The sequence below is a fragment of the Pararge aegeria genome, chromosome 6 (assembly GCF_905163445.1).
Source record: "Pararge aegeria chromosome 6, ilParAegt1.1, whole genome shotgun sequence".
Classification (NCBI taxonomy): Eukaryota; Metazoa; Arthropoda; class Insecta; order Lepidoptera; family Nymphalidae; genus Pararge; species Pararge aegeria.
The window spans coordinates 19352078-19371230 of NC_053185.1; the positions used below are offsets into that span (position 1 = coordinate 19352078).

Below are 19153 nucleotides of genomic sequence, written 5' to 3' on the forward strand. Positions count from 1 at the left end.
GTTAAAGCTCAAACTTGTCCAGAGTTCTCCCAATCTATATCGAAGCCATCTATATGGAATCTTTAACAAATAGGATATAGATGGGTTCACTAGACTCTGACGTACCTAATAGCGTTTCAATATACGAAAAGACTGTACGTTTTCGAGCGTCCAACTCATAAACTAAGGGTGCAGTTAGCGAAAATTGGTTTATCAGTTAAATGGCAACTATGTGTGTATTTGGCATGAAGTTTGCCCACGGAGTTTGCTGCAGTTTTATTTTCCCATTCATTTTCTTTTCTCTTGAAATAAAGTTCAAAATTGTACAGAACTTTCTATATCCGAACAAAGCACGAGTTAACTTAAATGTATATGTGTGCACCTTATTGCTTGGCTGACAAGGTTGGTAATGCAATGTATTCCAACCCTTTCACTGCAAAAGTCAGAATAATGTGTCACGAAACGTCGTTTTCCTTATTCCTGGCAAATAATTCGAATCCTTTAAGGTGGTTGTTTTACATTGTACTGAACAAGAACAAGAGTCTTGACACAATTTTGTCTGTTTTTTATCTTGATTTTGTAGGCCATTGAAACCAAGCAGGTTTAAAAAGAACGTTCCATATTTGACGAGTAACTCATCTTTTTTGGTGTACATACCAACTTTTGTGAATTTACTTAGCTGATTCGAACCACGAAGTAGAATGTGAACTACATAATATGAAAAGAAAAGAAAATTTTATTTGTACACGTCATTGTATCGCAGTCAAATAAATACACTTTTGATGTTAAACATCTACTGGTGTGCCTTTGAAGAAACTCGCCCGTATGCCGTCACGCTACACGGCATGATGCTTTTGAATACCATCTCATATGATTCTTTTGTCTGCGAGTATGCCACACGGTATTAAAAGTATTAACTTGATTTTCTTTAAAATATAAAAGTAATTAAATAAAGTATTTCAGTGATAACATCAATGTATTGCGTTTATTAACCGAATTTATCAACGTAAATGTTTCACATTTTGCGGGCATTCCGACAAAGCCATTATTGTATTATTTGTTTAAGCCTTTAGTTTGTTATTTAAATCGTGATTTATTTTGGAAAAGATGGTGGCCAGAGCCTGGTTTTTATGGTTTATCTTTGCAGGTATAGAATTTATCTGTGCATGTATCGAAATGAGATAATAAAATATATAACTCGGTTAAATAATTCGGTTGGCATTACGTTTTTCTCTTTTTCAATTTGTGCTAACGAACTCTTATTAGAACGGAAAGTTTCATTGTAAATTGCAGAGTATCCCAAGCTCTTTATGGTCTAATTGAGACTTAGCAAGTTACTTTAAAATTAATTTCAATGAATTTCCTAAAGCCACAAACTTTGAAAGTAGAGTCGTTAATGCTTTTGTAATGGTATTATCTAACTTCAAACAGCCACTATAAATGTAAATAAGCCATATGAAAATATAAATTATTTCCAAAAGCCCACTAGAAAGTTAAGACAATAATTTTGTTTAAATACGTAATTCAGAGAATTTCGAATGTCTTTTTATATTTCTGTCTAGAAATGTTCTATTTAAAAAAAAGCCCGACCCAAATATATAGGTTATAAGTTAAAGGTGTACCTGTCACAGAATTAAGGACATACAAAAGCCGTCTACACGACTAATATTGAAGAAACATAAACCACTCCACTTTAGTAGTGTTTCTTGTACAGGCGGTCAGTCCCTTCATTTATTAAGCAGTTGATTGTGATTATTTTATCATAAAATGGGGAAAATCCGCGGGTATGAAGTGAGACGTGCAAGGGGAATTTTCACTGTTTTTCGACACAATACACTGCAAGCAATAATGGCTGAATTAGGGTTCTGTATAATCTTAAATCTGTGGTCTCTTTTTATATGGAGAATAGGTCATTGAAGATACCAGGTTTTTTTTTTGTTTGAAAGCTTACGTGTCCTGAATGTTTCGTTTTATTTCTCTCAAAAACTTTCGATGAACGAGAAGGGATGCAGTGTATATGCAGACGAAGCCACGGCCAGTTGTAGTTCCTCATTATTTTAAGTTACAAGGGATTTTTAAATTTACGCGAGAAAATCCTTGCCGTAGTAAAGCTGGAAGGCTTGTGGTCAGTTTTATGTTTACTTCGTTTTATGAGAAAAACGTTTTAATGCTCTTCGTCGAGATTCACAAGAATTTACTGAGAGTTTTATTTGAAAAACGGCGACTTAGCGAAACACTCTCATTGTTGCAGCTTGCAGCACTCAGCATCCCGGCAAACGAATCTCAGTTGGTATATACAGCTTAGTGAGAAAATTATTTTCAAAACGACTAAGCAAAATTCATTTACGGATAGTATTATAAATATTCTATTTACTGATTGAAGTCTGGGGAAGTGCCACCAAAACAAGATTAGCTTATCTGAAAACTGCTCAAAACAAAATAATAAAAACTATTTTCCAATATCCTTTTCGAACTTCCACCAAAAAAATCTATAGTGATACTAAAATACTGAACATTCATCAATTATATATATATATATAGCACGTGCATTTTTATTAGAAATTCAATAAACAAAACAAACCACACTAGTATCACTTTCACAAAAAAGAAAAATAAAACTCGTCGAGCCAGTTTCCTTACCTTTCCTAGAACAAGAACAAATTATGGTAAAAAATCCCTTACGTTTGAAGGCGCCAAATTTTAAAATAAAATACCTATACTTATAAAAAATGTAAACTCTTTCAATGTATTCAAAACTAAATTATCTTCTTATATATTAAGTAATACCAATAAATTTAAAGACGAATACATTGAATGAGTAGATAATAGTAATATTTAATTTAGTTTAGTCTAATGGCGAAGTGTATTAATTTATTATAGAAAATTAAGTTTCCTGTGTAAGTGATTCAGGTCTTTTTATGGGAATAGATGTCTTTAAACCTAAACCTAATTTTAAAGTATCGTTATTTTTTACTTGTTTAATCAATTTTATTACATTTCAATATTACCGAAATGTGCATAATTTGTTATATGCAATCCTTACTTCCTCGCTTGTATTATAAATGCAAAAGAGTGTTTGTTTGTTTGGCCTTCCTACAAGTCCTTGCTGAGCCACTAATTAACTTGATTCTTGGCAAAGAGTCAGTTGAAAAGACAGAGAGTAACCAAGGCTTATTTATTCCAGTTTAATTGTTTATTCCCACGGGATTTGTATAATACCGTAGTAAACGACGAAGAACGCGGGAAAAAACTAGTGACTAAACTGACTAGTGAAATAGTGTGATAATATTTTAAATGTATATAGCCTTTGAAAAGTTTTATTGTTTGTGTACTCTAAGATCGTCATATACGATATGCCGATAAAAATTTAGGTATATGTTTAGTCACTCGAGGTGTGCTCATGAGCTATTCGATTTGGTTAAACCATCTCCTTTCTACCATCGAACTGCGAGGTACCGAAAGAATCTGCACCGTTACGTTGTTGTAATACCATCAACACGTACGAAGCGTTTTGGCGGCGTCTTCTAGGCGCTTCATCATACCATCAGGTGTGATTGCAGTCAAGCAATTGTCTATATACTTTTAAAAAAAAATGTACTTACTTGGGCTTAAGTTTTGTAATGCTTTCTACTTTCATTTATAATCTGCAAACTCAAGACGTACCCAGATACCTATACTCGAGTCACATAATATTATGACCAAACACACAGTCCAACTTCGAATTTCTCTGCCAAAATTCAATTTGCAACAGCTATCTGCCATACTCGTATAATACGTGAAAGTTCCCGATATTTGCATTTGAATAAAGCTCCCGACTTGGAATCAATGGCGTAAGATTCGGCACATGGCTCGCTAATATACGTTCCAAATATTATTTATTGGCATTATTATGTAGGCTCTTCTATTGACATAAAGAAAGGAGATTATGGGGTCGACACGTTTGTATTTAATACAATTGGAGTTAGAAAATGTTTACATGTGATAAATTATGAGGACTTCGAAAGAAATAAGTATCCAAAATTTTACACCTTTGTAAGTATAAAATTGTGTTTATAGCCTCATGGTTAGGTCTCCGACCTGACTGCGGACAGAGTGGGGGACAGAGTGCGATGTCCGAACAGGATCTCTCATTTTAAGAGCTATGTTTGATTTAAATATATGCAATCAATACCACTCGCTTTATCGGTGACAGAAAAAACAGAACTGCACGCCTGAGTTCGATGGCCTCAGATAATGTTCTCAAATGGCGGATTACGGCCTGAACCCTTCTCATTCATAATGAATACATTTATATTGTACACCTCATAAACATACAGAAAAATTGTAATTAAAAATTTAACACAAAGTATACAAAAACGATCTCTTCCAGGCAACCTGTATAAGGTGGTACATATAAATATATTGTATATTTATATGCATATATATATGATAAACTTACAATATTATATAAATATACTGATAATTAATATATACCTTTACAATGAATATCAATAACACATTAATATATACGAGTACATTATTGTCAATCACCAAACGAAATAGAAGGCAAGGCTAATGTTCCTAAGATTCAGACAGAAAATGTTCTTTAACAAATTTTTAAAAATGCTTATTGACTGTGCCTTTCGGATTTTAATCAGAAAGGCATTCCAAAGCTTCACAGCCTGAATAGTGAAAAAACAGTGGGAAAAAGAAGAACGTCTTACAAGTGTCAGAGTAGTCAGATTTTTAGTAAGACAGTGTGTCATTTTGCTATCTCAAATACTTAATACAGGTACGCGCAAAATAAAAGACATTCATATTAATGCTGTAGTCAAAATTATAAATTAAAAATATATATAACGCCCCGTGATTGGCAATGTACAAACGAGAAACATTATTTATCATTTTTAATCATTCTATTGTAAAAAATAAATTTTCATATAAGTCCTGAATTATATTGCCTTTAATCTTTAAGTCCTTTGCAATATCAGATTTATTTCTTGTTTTACGTTATTAATAAATATATTAGTTATTAAAAATATATATAATCATGTATGTCTCATCTTTGGAGCCATGCCCTTAAGTGGGTGGATAACGGGTTGATATGATTTACCTATGTATGTTTGGATATACGAGTATGTATGAATTCGATCAACGCATTTCTACGTTAATATTAATCGATTGTGAACTATTTTGTCTGGTGGGAGGCTTTCGCCGTGGCTAGTTACAACTCTACCGACAAAGACGTGCCGCTAAGCGATTAAGAGTTCCAGTACGATGTCGCGTAGAAACCAATTAGGGAAATGACTAACTAACAGGTTGGCCCGGTACAATCTTAGAGTGCATAATCACTTACCACCAGGTGAGATTGCAGTCAAGGACTAACTTGTAGCGAAATAAAAAAAAAATCAACACTGACTTGTTGAAGTAAAGAAGAAAGCTACTTATTAATATCAACACTTACGCGGGTCATATATACCGTACCTTTATCTATCCAGGTCTTGTTAGCAACGTCACACTTGATGATGTCACAGACTGACAGCGGCCCCCCGGCGCCTCCACCAGCTACCGACCGCGTCTTCGTCCCTATCATAATGACCCGTGTAAATATTGATATATTGGATACAAGAAGGTGTTTACTATGCATGAATTAAATACCACTAGGAACAATTAGTTGATGCTAAAAGTAATTAGTGGGTGTTGCAAATAGGTAGGAATCTAAAAGCAACACCCACATCGAGTGACGTCACCAATGGGTTATGGTTTACTGCCTGTCTACAATTTCTGTTTCTTCAGAAAGGAGATTTTATTTCAATTTAGTGAAGGTAATGAGGAGTTTTGGACATAGAGAACGGAGTTCTTCGTTTTTATTTCAAATCGTTTTTTTTTATGTTACTGCATTTAAATCTAAACAGATTTATATAATTATCACATTCATTCTAAAAAATTCTATAACTTTGTTTTAAATTTGGTAAAGATCTTCAGAAATAGTAGATGGCACTACTGAACGGATAATATAAAATCGTTCAGTAATTTAGTTACTAGTGAATTACCACAAGACACGCGTGACTTCAAGGCTCGCTGTTCATGCGAACTAGGTCAGCATATTTGCGATGGACAACACCCAACTGTTTTGACGTCACGCGTCTGTCATATACAATTGCTGGCACATCATCGGGTCGGTTGGCTTCGGGTAGCGTTTGCTACAAAGGTTGAGTGGGCGTAATTATTATTAAAGTAAAACTTGCGATTAGAAGCGACTAGGGAGTAAGTCTGACTTTTTTCTGACGGAAGTAACGCTTACGGCAGACGTCTGTGTAGTTTCCGCTATTTAAATAATAATTTGGATTGGTCGTTAGTATATGTCATATACTCCACGCTTCTTGACTTATACGCCACCTAGTGGCAAATATTATAATCAATTAGGATTATTTATTTCCAATATCTTCGAACGGATCAATTGTGAATAGCAATAATAATTTAACAGTTTAAAAAAATATATTTTAATGTTTTTTTTGGAAATCTCTAAATATACTTGTTGTTTTATTACTTTTGCAATAAATAAATTATTTGTAAATAAAATAAATTTTCTGACGATTGCGACATTCTAAGCATCAATGTTGCACTGCTGGGTTTCTGTCTGAAGAACGTGGTTGCCGGTAATTACAGGCACGTGAGTGAGGCTTAGCACCTACGTCTCAAATTGATGGACACAGGGTGGCATGATGCAGTACGTGCTCCTTGCATGCCCTGCGAATTGTTGCCCTGTTTAAAGGCGACAGTTTTCCACTTACCTAAGCTTTTAGTCTGAGCATTCTTAGAGCCAACTAGCCAGCTTGAAACAACGATCAGCTTATGCCTTATGACTAATTACCGCTAGTGGGTTCAATACTAAATGGTTTAGCTATAAGTATACGTCAGATCGATTGAAGGCGCTTTCTATAAAACTGTCGTAAAGTATTTTAGGAACTTAAGAACGTTAATTTAATTTGTTACCAATTGCATCGAGTTTTTTTTATGTAAATAGAAAATGAACCTGAAGCGTTCGGAAGCCTCATTTAATTAAAATGAGTCTATTTTTTGTTTTAAACGTCTATTTAAAATGTAATTTTACAATGAAAACATTAATTTTAGTCATCAAATTTGAGGCAAATAGTTTTACAAAGTGCATATCAAAAACTAATTTTGATGCAGTAATGGTAGATATTTTAATCAAGAAAACAACACGTTTGATAAATAATATATAGCGATACATAAGTGCTGTTTAGACAAAAGAAACTGCTATGGTGTACTCGGATGTACTGCAAAACATAATATAATTTAAGTAAAAAACAAAAAGATAAATTTACTAGCATGATAAAAAGTATATCACTAAACTTTATGAGGCATTTTTTAGGCCGATTTTTGGGTAGTTATTATTAAGTTAATCTAAGTAAAGAAGATTTTGTTGCAATTTCTGTCAAAGCTTAATTTATTCCTAAATTAAATATTGTACCGATTAACAACCGGTCCTAAATACTGTTTTGTTAAAATGCTGTACTATACCACCTATATAAAATTAAAAATCATGAAAACTTGAAAAAATAAACTACTCACCTTAAAACAAAATAACCTTAAATAAATATACGTTGAATTATTTTTACTCACCATCAGATTTTGCGTCTTCCGGTAAGTTACCTGTAAAGATAAAAAGAGGATTTTAAAATTTGAATTCAGTAATTCTTTATAATAGTAAAAAAAACCAAAACCATTACAAAGTAGAAGAATTTTTTTTTTTGCTAGAAGCAGGTCAGCTAGTCCACCAATCTGCACGGGGCCAACGTGGTGGACTACGGCCTAAAATCCAGTGGATCTGTAAATGATTTTAAAGTTGAGCTGCAAAAACGTGTTTTTTAATATAAATTAGCTTCTTCTAGACGGCGGCATTCTTAAAAAGGATATAGGCGATGTCGGTAAATGCAAAGCGAGACGCTGTTAGCGCAAATGAGCGCGTCATTAACATACACTCTTTTGACTGTGTTGTTGTGAATCGAAGTGAACGCGAAACAAGCCAGCAATAAAGAGCTTTTTTATTATTAGTATAAATACTTTTTTTTTATTATATTAAAAGGCTGAAATAATGTAGTATTTATAAGGCTAGTCTTTATAAAGGGAGTAGACTAGGACACCTAATATAATCACAAAAACTTGAGGATTAATTAAGATTTTAAATAATGTACCTATACAAACAAAGTTGACTACCCTATCATATTGCAATGATTTTAAATAACATTAACACGAATGAACATATGAGCGTATGAACGCAACTGTGTGATTTACTGTTCTAATAATATTCAGAACCACAAACTTTTTCCTGTTGCTTTCTGCTGTTTATATTTCAATGAAACTCTTTTAGGAGGTATAGCACCGTATGCCGGTATCCAGTATGGATTACGAAAGATATTATTAGGTCATTTATGACCTCATATGACCTTAACTGTTCAACAACAAAACTGCATCATATCTCAAAAAAATCTGGACTAAAACCTTTCCTTACTCATTACTTGTTTTATATGACTACAAGCTAGGACCTTGACTGCAATCTCACCTGGTGGTAAGTTGTGCTGCAGTACAAGATGGCAGTTGTATTAAAATCCTACCATTGATTCGTTTAGACACCACATTTTCTGTAACGCCCTCAATCGCTTGGCGGCACTGATTTGTTGGTAGAGTGGTAACTAACCGCGGCTCTTGGAGCCTCCCATCAGAACAGAGAAAATTCAAAAAACCTACCTACTTATAAGACCGCTACGATCACCAATGCGCCAGGGAGTTAAACTGTTTAGTCATGCCATTTTTTTATCCCATTCTCATCTATCACAGTTCAGATGTACTAGGCTAACATAAAATAAAGGCATTCAACCCCGACGCGTCGCGGCGCTGAGTGGCGTACAGTCGCGCTCGCGAGTGACGTCACGCGTGCTTGCGTCTCACGCTCGCTGCCCCAGGCACGGTTGGCTGCGTTACGGGCCAGCGAATCCTATTTACTACGTATTACGTCGTGACGTTTGTAACATGTCTGACTTTTATGACACTGCAGAGCTTCAATGTGTACTAACTATTAATACTAACTAGATACCTACACATTTTGTTCAGTAATCTTATAAATGAGTGTTAGTTTTATTTAACTGAGCCTACCTTCGACAGTCTTCTTTTTTACGAACATACTAATACTAATTTTGACAAAGAAGTCAACAGCAGAATACGGCTGGGCTGGGCAGCATTTGGGAAACTTAGTCAAGTCTTAGCGTCAATACCCCAATGCCTGAAAACCAAAGTTGTCAGAAGGCTGAAATGATGATACTAATATTATAAATGCGAAGGTGTGTGTTTGATTTCCTTTCTTTACGCCTCAACTAAGCAGCGAATTGACTTTTGGCATAGTTAGTTTTAAGCACGGAGGTATACAATGGCTACAAAGTATATGCTCCCACGTGATTTTTATAAGTATGATAAATACGGATGAAAAACGTGGGCAGCAAGTTCTTCAGTCAATTGTTTTCACGTCACTCAACTTAGCGCGGCATGTGCTGAAATACTTTTGCCGCGTTTCTATTTTGATGTCTGTAACTTTCAAGGGACGCCCTAAATAACTTAAACGGAATCTTGAAGGTAGAAGCCAAAATATTTTAGGCACCATATAGACGCGCGCTGTCTATAATATATTCAATATTAGATTAAGGGAATAACGAATTTTTAAAAGAAAGTCAATCAAAGGGAAACTGTAAGGTATAATTTATTGTGGCCACAATAAATCAAAATGGCCACCATTTTGGACCGTTTTTAATCAAACATAGCTAAGATAACAAAATAACACCCGGGTAAATTTGCTTCGGGCTTCTTCGTAGACCAAAGCGCGTTTTTAACCCTCGTAGATTTAATTTTACGTTTAAAAATATAGTTAGCGCAATCATCTCGCTTTTAAATATTTTTTTATGTAATTGACGCATTTAAAGTGGGTATTAATAGTAGTAGTAGAAGTAATATTATTTTGACTTAGACTATACCAAACGGTTCGACAATTAATAAGAGATACGAGCTCAACATACAATTATCTTAGTAAACCAGGCCCCGATCAATCGATTGTATATACAGAACATCTCGCGTAGTTTCACGAGCGCTTAGATTTACATGTTGAAAGCATTCCAATGCAAATTGTTTAACAAGACGGCATGCCGAGCGTGGCGAGATGCCGCGTGCATTTTGACATCGCATTTCTTTGTATGACATGCAAACTAAGAAAAAGTGTACCTATCATCTTTGCGCGTATAATTTAGTGACTATGATGCTTTTATCGCTCGCTATGGACGAATATATCTTTGTATAACATGCGAACAGTGAACACAAGGCTGGTTAGGACTTCGGCTTCACTTCCAGCGGGCCGAGTTCGAATCCAAGCGTGGGCCAATAAAGTAAGTAAGTTTTGTAAGTTATTTGCGTTTAAGGCAACAAAAATATCTAGATCGTGGGGAAACCGGCATGCCAGAGAGTTCTCTATAATATTCTCATAGGCGTGTGGAGTCCACTTATCCGCACTGAGCCAGCGTTGTGGACTGTGAACTAAACTCTTGTCATTGTGGGAGACCAGTGCCCTATAGTGGATGATGGGTTGATATGATGACGATGACATGCAAATGCATGCTTTCATCTTTGTCCATGTAAATCAGTGACAATGATGCTTTCGTCTTTGTCTATGGATGCCTCTTTCTTTGTTTGATATATAAACTCAGAAAAAGTGTACCTATCATCTTTGCTCAGGTAATTTAGTGGCTATCATCTGTGTTACTATGGTATTTTCATTGTTATCTATGGATCTCTCGTCGACCGTTCAGAAGCTATTTGGTCTTATGAGGGTTCGATCAAGAAGCTGGAGCAAATAAGGAGTTTGTAATTTCTGATTTTTTTCTGGGCTCGTCTAGTGGGAGGCTTTGGCCCCGGTAAGTTACCACACTACGGAAAACATTTGCAAATAAGTGATTTAGCGTTCCAGCCCAATACCATGGATAAACCGATTAGGGTTAGGTATAATTACTGTATTCCTTACCATTTTAAGCGTTATCAATAGTTACCGCCCAGTGTGGTTGCAATAATGAGTTAATATGTAAATAAAAAGAAAGAAAGAAAGTCTATTACTGTTTAGATCCTTTGGTCAAGAATTTAAACATAGCTTAGTATTGTATTATTTTAGTTCAAATCCAGTGCCAGTTTGTATCGCGAAATTCAAAATAAAATTTATTTCAAATAGGTTCTCTCTATAAGCACTGGAAACGTCAAGTCTGTCTGTTTGTAGTGACTCTACCAACAGGACAGGACAGGAACTAGGTTGTTTATAATTTCCGAGGACATGAATATATTTTCACTATTTTGAATTAAAAAAAAACACATCATATAGCATCTGCAATTTACGATCGTTAAATACGTCAAACTTCTGGAACATATAAACTAAAACCATTTTATGGAATAACAGAAGGCCAAGAATATTGAAATTATCTGCTATTTCTAACGAATATTTTAAATTGCAACATGTGTTTGTTTGTTAGTTTGTCTTTCCTTCACGTCCTAACTAAGCAAACAAACAACATGGTTTTTGGCATAGAGTTAGTTGAAAGGACGGAAACTAACATAGGATACCATTCATCTCAGGAAAACAAACGGTTCGCACGGGATTCATAAAAAAGCGTTAAACGCGGACGTTGAACTCGGGCTACAGCTAGCTATTACTTATATTCGAAACATTCAATCCTTAATAATTCTAAACTAAAAACATTGTTTTAAAATCTATAAGATAAACAACGTGTAACAGAATTACTAAATAATATTGAAGGATGCGTAAGTATATTTCCTAAGGAATACAATTTGAAAATATTAAATCAAAAGAAGCATAATTATTTTTCCATACAAAAGAATTCAATACATTCAAAGTATTAATAAAGGACAACCCTATTGAAGACCGACAAGTAACATGATTCTAATTTTGCATGTGATGTTAGGGCTGTATCTGATTTCTTTCAGTGAAAACTACGGCAGTGGTTTACACAAAACCTATTAGGTTTTCGGTTTCACAGATAAGTCTCAGAGACAGTACATAATGTACCTCTAAAGCCAATGAAGTATTATTTCGGTTTTCATTTATACGTTGTATAAGAGAAGCAAGGGCGCGTTCTTACGAACGCAGAATTTACATATGGAATGCATTCACATGCAAATTATTGGACAAGATAACATGCAGAGCATGCCCGCACGATGCGTACTCGTAATCCCATATGGCAGTACTCAGCTATATTATAATTAAGATATTGAATACGTTTTGTGGTATTTTAGTTAATTTCATTATAAACCTAGCTGACCAGATAAACTTCGTGCTATTTTAAGAACGCCACATATTATTTCAAGTCATACAAAATTGTATATCTTGTGCAAAATAGTATGTAATTTTTTTAAAGCCTGTTTATTTAAGTTTCCTGGCTTGCCACCGCAATGGCGTGCAAACAGTGTATGCACTAAGCGGGCAAATGTCATAAAATGGAGGAAATCTTCAGTACTAGTTAAAAAAACCTTCAGGGTAGGCTTTTATAACTTTAACAATAGTGTTTTTGTAAATTGTACTGCAGTTTTTTTTTTTTTAATAATAATAATAATAATAAACTTAATTTAGGCCAAAAATAGTTTGTACGCAGAGTTTTAGATTAAGTATAAAAAACATTGCGTTTAAGATTTATAAATAAACAAAACTTCTCAAAACATAATATTTGGTTGCTGATGCCTTTATTAGGTTTCACAGTTTTATAAGTACCAGCGACCTTTTAACCAAAAATTAAGCAAATATATAGGAATGTACAAAATGTTTGTAAGACCAGGTTCCAGTTACGCCGACTCCTGTACTAGTTGTGTTAATAGAAGTGTACAGTGTGCCCCACCAGGCTATCACAGTCTTAGAAATATAACTACCTTCTGATACTACTCGACTCTACTTATATTATGGAAAATATTTGCTTACAACTTGCTATCCTAAAAAATTATGGTCATAATAATTATGCCATATGGCTCATTATGGAAACAGCTTATTAAAATACCAAATACATATCAATTTATGTAAACTATGTTGAAATGATGTACCTATTAAACACAAGTTTTCTTTCATTTATAATTTTCACAATACGAAATATTATAACCACACAAATTTTATTAAAGCGCAGAAAATTTTAAAGCACAGCCATGAAATCTGATGAAATCTCGAAAAGCCGTAAAAGTATAAAGTAAACGCAACCGGGACTGGAAATGGTTATTGCCTGGCTGACGTACGGGCCCCGCAGGATATCCTGGAGTTGCTTTTTATACTACTCGCTGAAATTTCAGGGGCACATCAGAAATATTCACTGCATATGATATTGTTAGACACAAAAGTTAGACTAAAGTATGGTTTACTTTTTAAAGTTTTCCAGACAGATAAGGAACTTTTAGTGTTCCGTTATGTCTCGGAGTCCATATATCCAGCCGTTTGTCCATATCAAAGCTGGTGAAGCTTACTTGATAGGAAATTGTCAAAAGCGAGTAAAAACTAAGTTATCATATAACTTATATCCATCCAAATCCATCAGACTATTGCAGCCTTTATGATTGTGCTAACAGCCCCCCTTTAGTGTATTAAAAAGTAAGTTATTATTTAAAAGAAAATAAGTTAATAAAGTTTTAGGTTAATTTACTATTAATACGAGTTGAGGAAAAGAAAAATATTAGAAGAACGATTAAACTCAGAAGAGGAAAAATGATTGGTAATTGAGGAAGATGACAACTAAGACTGGATTTTGTAAGACAAATAAAACGATTTGACGACCGCCCTGGCGCAGCGGTGAGCGCTGTGGTTTCAAGTTGGAGGACCCGGGTTCGATTTTCGGCAGAGGCATTTTGGAATTTATAATTTCTGAATTTTATCTGGGGCTGGTCTGGTGAAAGGCTTCAGCCGTGGCTAGTTACCCCCCTACCCACAAAGCCGTGCGATATAGTGTTCCGGTGCGATGTCGCGTAGAAACCTATAAGGGGTATGACTACCACACTAACAGGTTAGCCCGCTACCATATTGGACTGCATCATCACTTACCACCCGGTAAGATTGCAGTCAAGGGCTAGCTTGTAGTGGAATAAAAATTAAAAAAAAAGAAGAATTATAAAGAGGATTCCGGGATATGTGCGAAAGCGTTCCTGCGACCCAGTCACCAGGTACGAGTCCGACATAACTACCGTGTCTACGTACTTTGGCGCGAAAGGGAAGGAAAAGGGAAGAAAAACAAGGGATTTATAAAAGGGTGAAAAAGGATATATGGTAAGAGAGCTTATCTTTAAAGAAGTAATAAAATATGTCATTCACTCTTCTTCAATTCACGGATAAAATCACTTCTGCTCTTGAAACACAATCCACAAATAATCGACCAGTATAAGGCACAACGCAAATTAAAAAATACAACACAATTTTATATAAACCTGTGCATATTTCCACTGCATCAATATAACATTGCACTACTTGATTCAACTCGTTACGCGCGGCGTCACGTGGAGTGTCTTCAAGTGCTAATAACTGCTTTAACTGGCTTTTTCGAAATCGCATGTTTATTTTGCCGTTGACAGACTTGTTTTCCTTTTTATTTGGTTTCATTTGGTTCTTCTGGTATGGAAAGGAAATGAATCCGCATTTTTTTCCACCGTTATTTACCACTTATCTACAATCTCACCTGGTGGTAAGTAATGATGCAGTCACAAAATTGCCATATAATTGCCCCGGCATCCATGCCCTCCAAGCCGGAACACAGCATAGCAACAATGCTTGGGTTAACCCTCTTAGGGTTGGAATTTTCAAAAACCCTTTCTTAGCGGATTCCTACATTGTAATAACTATCTGTGTGCAAAATTTCAGCCCGATCCGTCAAGTGGTTAGAGCTGTGCGTTGATAGATCAGTCAGTCAGTCACCTTTGCCTTTGATATATGGATTATTAAAATTATCATCATGGTTATAATTAAGATTTTTTTTAATTTTATAGATAGCATTTGTGATGATAAGAAAAGCCAATATAAGAAGAAGCTACCTGGAAGTAGAAACTTTTAGGTTAGACGTTTCTTTGACTAGCTAAGTTTATTTTTTTACCCAAGCATTGTTGGGTAAAACTGGATTTACATTACGCAATTAGTTTCACCCAATTAGTTGCATGACATTAATTTCATCAATAATTTCCTTAAAGCTATAATATATCTAATTACATAATGCATTGTGGAATTACAGTTACACACGTTATGTAAATTAAAGTTATCCGTATCCCAACTAATATTATAAATGTGAATGTAAGTTCGTTTGTTACGCTTTCACGTAAAAACTACTTAACAGATCATCATGAAACTTTGTACACATATTCTTGGAAGTGTTAGAAGTAATATAGAATACTTTTTATCCTGACATTAAGCTCGGTTCCTTTGGGAGAGGGGATGAGTGTTTGACGATTTTACACCATAACTCCGACAAATTATAACCGATTAAAATAATTAATTTTTTACTATAGAGGTTAGGTTATAATATGTGTTTAGTTTTGCCCAAACTGTGGTTGGAGATAGAGGACAGAATTCCTCAGCGGGCAGCAGCAAACCCCTCATTAAAGGCTTAGCGATATATACTTTAATTTTTTTTAGCTCCACAACTAAATTTAATGCCACATCAAAAAACAATCATACGCAGACGAAGTTGCGGGCAACTGCTAGTATCCTATAAGTAATACCACTGGAAGGCATTTCGGCTTTGCTTTTGGGAGACCGAATTCAAACCCCGGCACGCACTTCTAACTGTTGTAAGTTATGTGCTTTTCAACAATTAAATGTCACTTGTTTTAACGATGAAGGAAAAAATCGTGAGTGAAACTGCATGCTTGAGAGTTTTCCTTATGTTCTCAAACGCGCGTCAGGGCTAGCACGGTGAACTACGGCCTAAACCCTACTCCTTGTGAGAGGAGATCCGTGCCCTGTGGGCCGGCTGTGAGTTGACGATTATGATGATGATGAAATAAAGGTTTTGAATCTTTGGTTAACATAATATGCTTGGGGTAGAGATCTTCTTTATATTCAATAAGATCGAAACTTAACATTTCATCATCATCGTGGAAATGTTGCTTAACCGTCATATAACCTTGAATTTACTCTTGGAGGCTAAAAGTTATGTTGTTTCATGCTTTGCGGAGTTGATTTTTACTCTTTAATTGATTTTATTTTTGTGGCAAAGGATTTTATCGTCCGCAAACTGTGAACTTCATTTGAGTATAGCTGAAATAAAGTTTTTCGGTCCTGTATAAATGCATTGCATCGTATACTAACATAGACGCGGTTGGAGTTTAATTCCTATATCACTGAATCTATAAAAAGAACTTCCTCCATTTTTTGTGTCGATTAATAAATAATAAAAATCTTTATTATTTTATAGTAGTTTTTAAATAATAAAAAACTTCATTATGTATCAACCGATTTAAAAAAAGGAGGAGTTTTTTTTTGTCACGCGACTACTTCGCCAATTATGACCCGATTTTGATGATTTTTATTTGTTTGGCATGTCATACCTCAGAGATGTTCCCATTTTAATTTGGTTAATATCTGTTGGATGAAAAATCGAGGAAACTCTTTTAATTCAAAATTACTAGTTACTTTTGTTGCCGCTTTATAAAAAGGAATCGTATACAAGGTAAATCGACTTCGTTATTTTTATATTTCACTTGGCACTGACTTAAAGTGTTGTAGAAAATATTCTTATGCCTTTTATTTGAATGTTTAAAAACAAATTTTTTACAGCGAGGTTACTATACAATTGATTTCTTAATGACGAGGTTTCTTAGAATGTATACGGCTCCGCTTTCATCCCTAACAAGATAGAATAACAAATGTTAAAATGTTAAATGTAAATTGTTGGTGTTAGAATAGAGCAACTGCTGAATTTCTCGACAGCTTCTTCTCAGTAGAATCTGCCTTCCAAACCGGCGGTAGAGGCTCTACAAACCGACAGATTTGGCGTTTCAAAATAAATGAATTTTGAATTTTGAAAAGTTACAGTTATAGGCAGTCTGAAACGAAAGTTTCAGTATCAATAAATATAATTGCAATTATAGCCATTGATTTCCATGTCACCCTGGGACAAGTGGCACGCCACTTAATACGCTCGAACTTATTACACGCTGTGACATGTCAAGTGTCGACGTGGGTTAATGATATAATAGGCTGTTAATAAAGTGTCATAATACACACGACGCGGTAATAATAAAAGCAAAAATGGTTTACATAAAATTGTTTGTTATCGCTTTTGAATATTAACGATTTTAAAGACCTTTCAAGTCGTGATTATTTGTGTCTATCTCCAACATGGTTTTATCTCATAAGCATATATTTGTATCAATTAAGTCAGTTTTAAACACAAATAAGTCATCATCATCATATCGACCTATTACCGGCCCACTACAGGTCACGGATCTCCTCCCACAATGAGAAGGGGTTAAGGCCGTAGTCCACTACGCTTGCCCAGTGCGTATTGTTGGACTCCACATTATGAAGAACTCTCAGGCATGCAGCATGCCTCATGATGATGCCTTCACCGTAAAAGCAAGTGATATTTTAAGTTAGAGGTGCGCGCTGGGATTCGAACTCAGCCCCCGAAAGTGAATCCGAGCTCCCACTGCGCTATCACCGCTTCATACCACAGCGTATACAAATCAGCGGCCTTATCATGTAGTAGGTACTATATATTGTATATGTCATATTTGAATTAGATAAAAAAGTACTTTTTATTTGATTCAAATATGATATTTAATTTAGAAGTTATCGCAAGTTTAAAAAAACTGCGGACTACACTTAAACAAAACAGTTCTTTTTAGATATTTATTCTTTTTATTATTTGAATTGAAATAATAAAAAGTTCGGGTTCACCCGAACACAACTTAAAAATATCTTGAACTACTAATCTAAATTGAATGCCACACGTCTCTCAAAAACTGTTCCAGCAGAATGCTTTAAAACAAAACCAATCGCGGACGAAATCGCGTGCAACAGCTAGTAAGGTATAACTAAGTAACAATTACAACTATATATATTTATTGCAAAATAAATTGTTTTTTTTTTTGTCTTTACTAATGTTAATAATATAACATACCTTTGTTAATTTTACTTTGATGTTCATTATTGCCATTGGTTATTATATTCAACTGTACAATAACCAAAGGCACTGGCAATACTGAATTGAATATACAAAAGTTGAATATAAATGAGTTGAATATGAATGCGTTTTTTATATTTACCTTTTGTTTTTGTTATTGGTGAGATTGCAATATTCTTATTTCATATTTAATGACCTCTAAGAGCCTTGTTATTATACGTGGTATAACATCAAGGTAACTAAGGTTTTATCGCACTCTTATATTGGAAAAGTGCTATCAGTTGAAGCGTTACATGAAACTCCATAATTTATGCGATTTTATACCACGTTTATAAATAAAGCTCTAAAAGACTATCATTCGTTGTGTGACTAAAACCTCAAGTTGTAGATATTAAGCCAATAGTCTATAGTCGAATATATCTTTATTCAAATAGGCACATAGATGGTACTTTTAATGCGTACACACGAAATATGTACATAGTAGCGAGGATAAGTACATTCGGAAACTAAAAACTAAAGCTACGAGGGATCGTCAAACACGTCCTGGTCAAAGAAACCCACTGGCTACAACAAACTTGGCCGGGTGTTCTTTTTATTATCACTAAGGCTTAGGCTAGAGCTATAATTCACACACAAGCATTTTTATCGTTTCCATAATCCTTTATACTATAATAGGACTATATACTCACCAAAGGGCCCGTCTTCGCTCCAAAATGAATCATCCAGTGTATAATCGGCTTCTGTAACAAGGAGACAGCGGGTTAAATGACTTTTTAATATACAGTTCACTACAAAGTCAGTTTATAATTATAATTATAAAAACAGTTCTAAACACACATCATATTAAAAAGCCATTTATGGTACCGTCGTCTTCCTTAATGGGAACCTATGCCGCAACGTAACTACCGATTGGAGCTTATTCATTTTTATTTCATAAAACAGAGAGTGGGTCAGAGTGAGAAAGAGTTTTATTATATTTATTTATAATC

At 34.7% G+C, this 19153-nt stretch overlaps 1 protein-coding gene across 3 annotated transcripts in view; it reads right to left on the reverse strand.

Moving 5' to 3' along the window:
* Positions 1-18899, reverse strand: part of LOC120624561 (disintegrin and metalloproteinase domain-containing protein 11) — a 305939-nt gene extending 287040 nt beyond the window's left edge. For all 3 annotated transcript variants that reach the window (XM_039891194.1, XM_039891193.1, XM_039891195.1), the window contains exons 1-2: positions 18854-18899; positions 7606-7635 (exon numbers count right to left, since the gene is read on the reverse strand). The gene's annotated coding sequence lies outside the window, so the exon portion shown is untranslated. The remainder of the gene's footprint in view (positions 1-7605; positions 7636-18853) is intronic.
* Between the last annotated feature and the right edge of the window lie 254 nt (positions 18900-19153).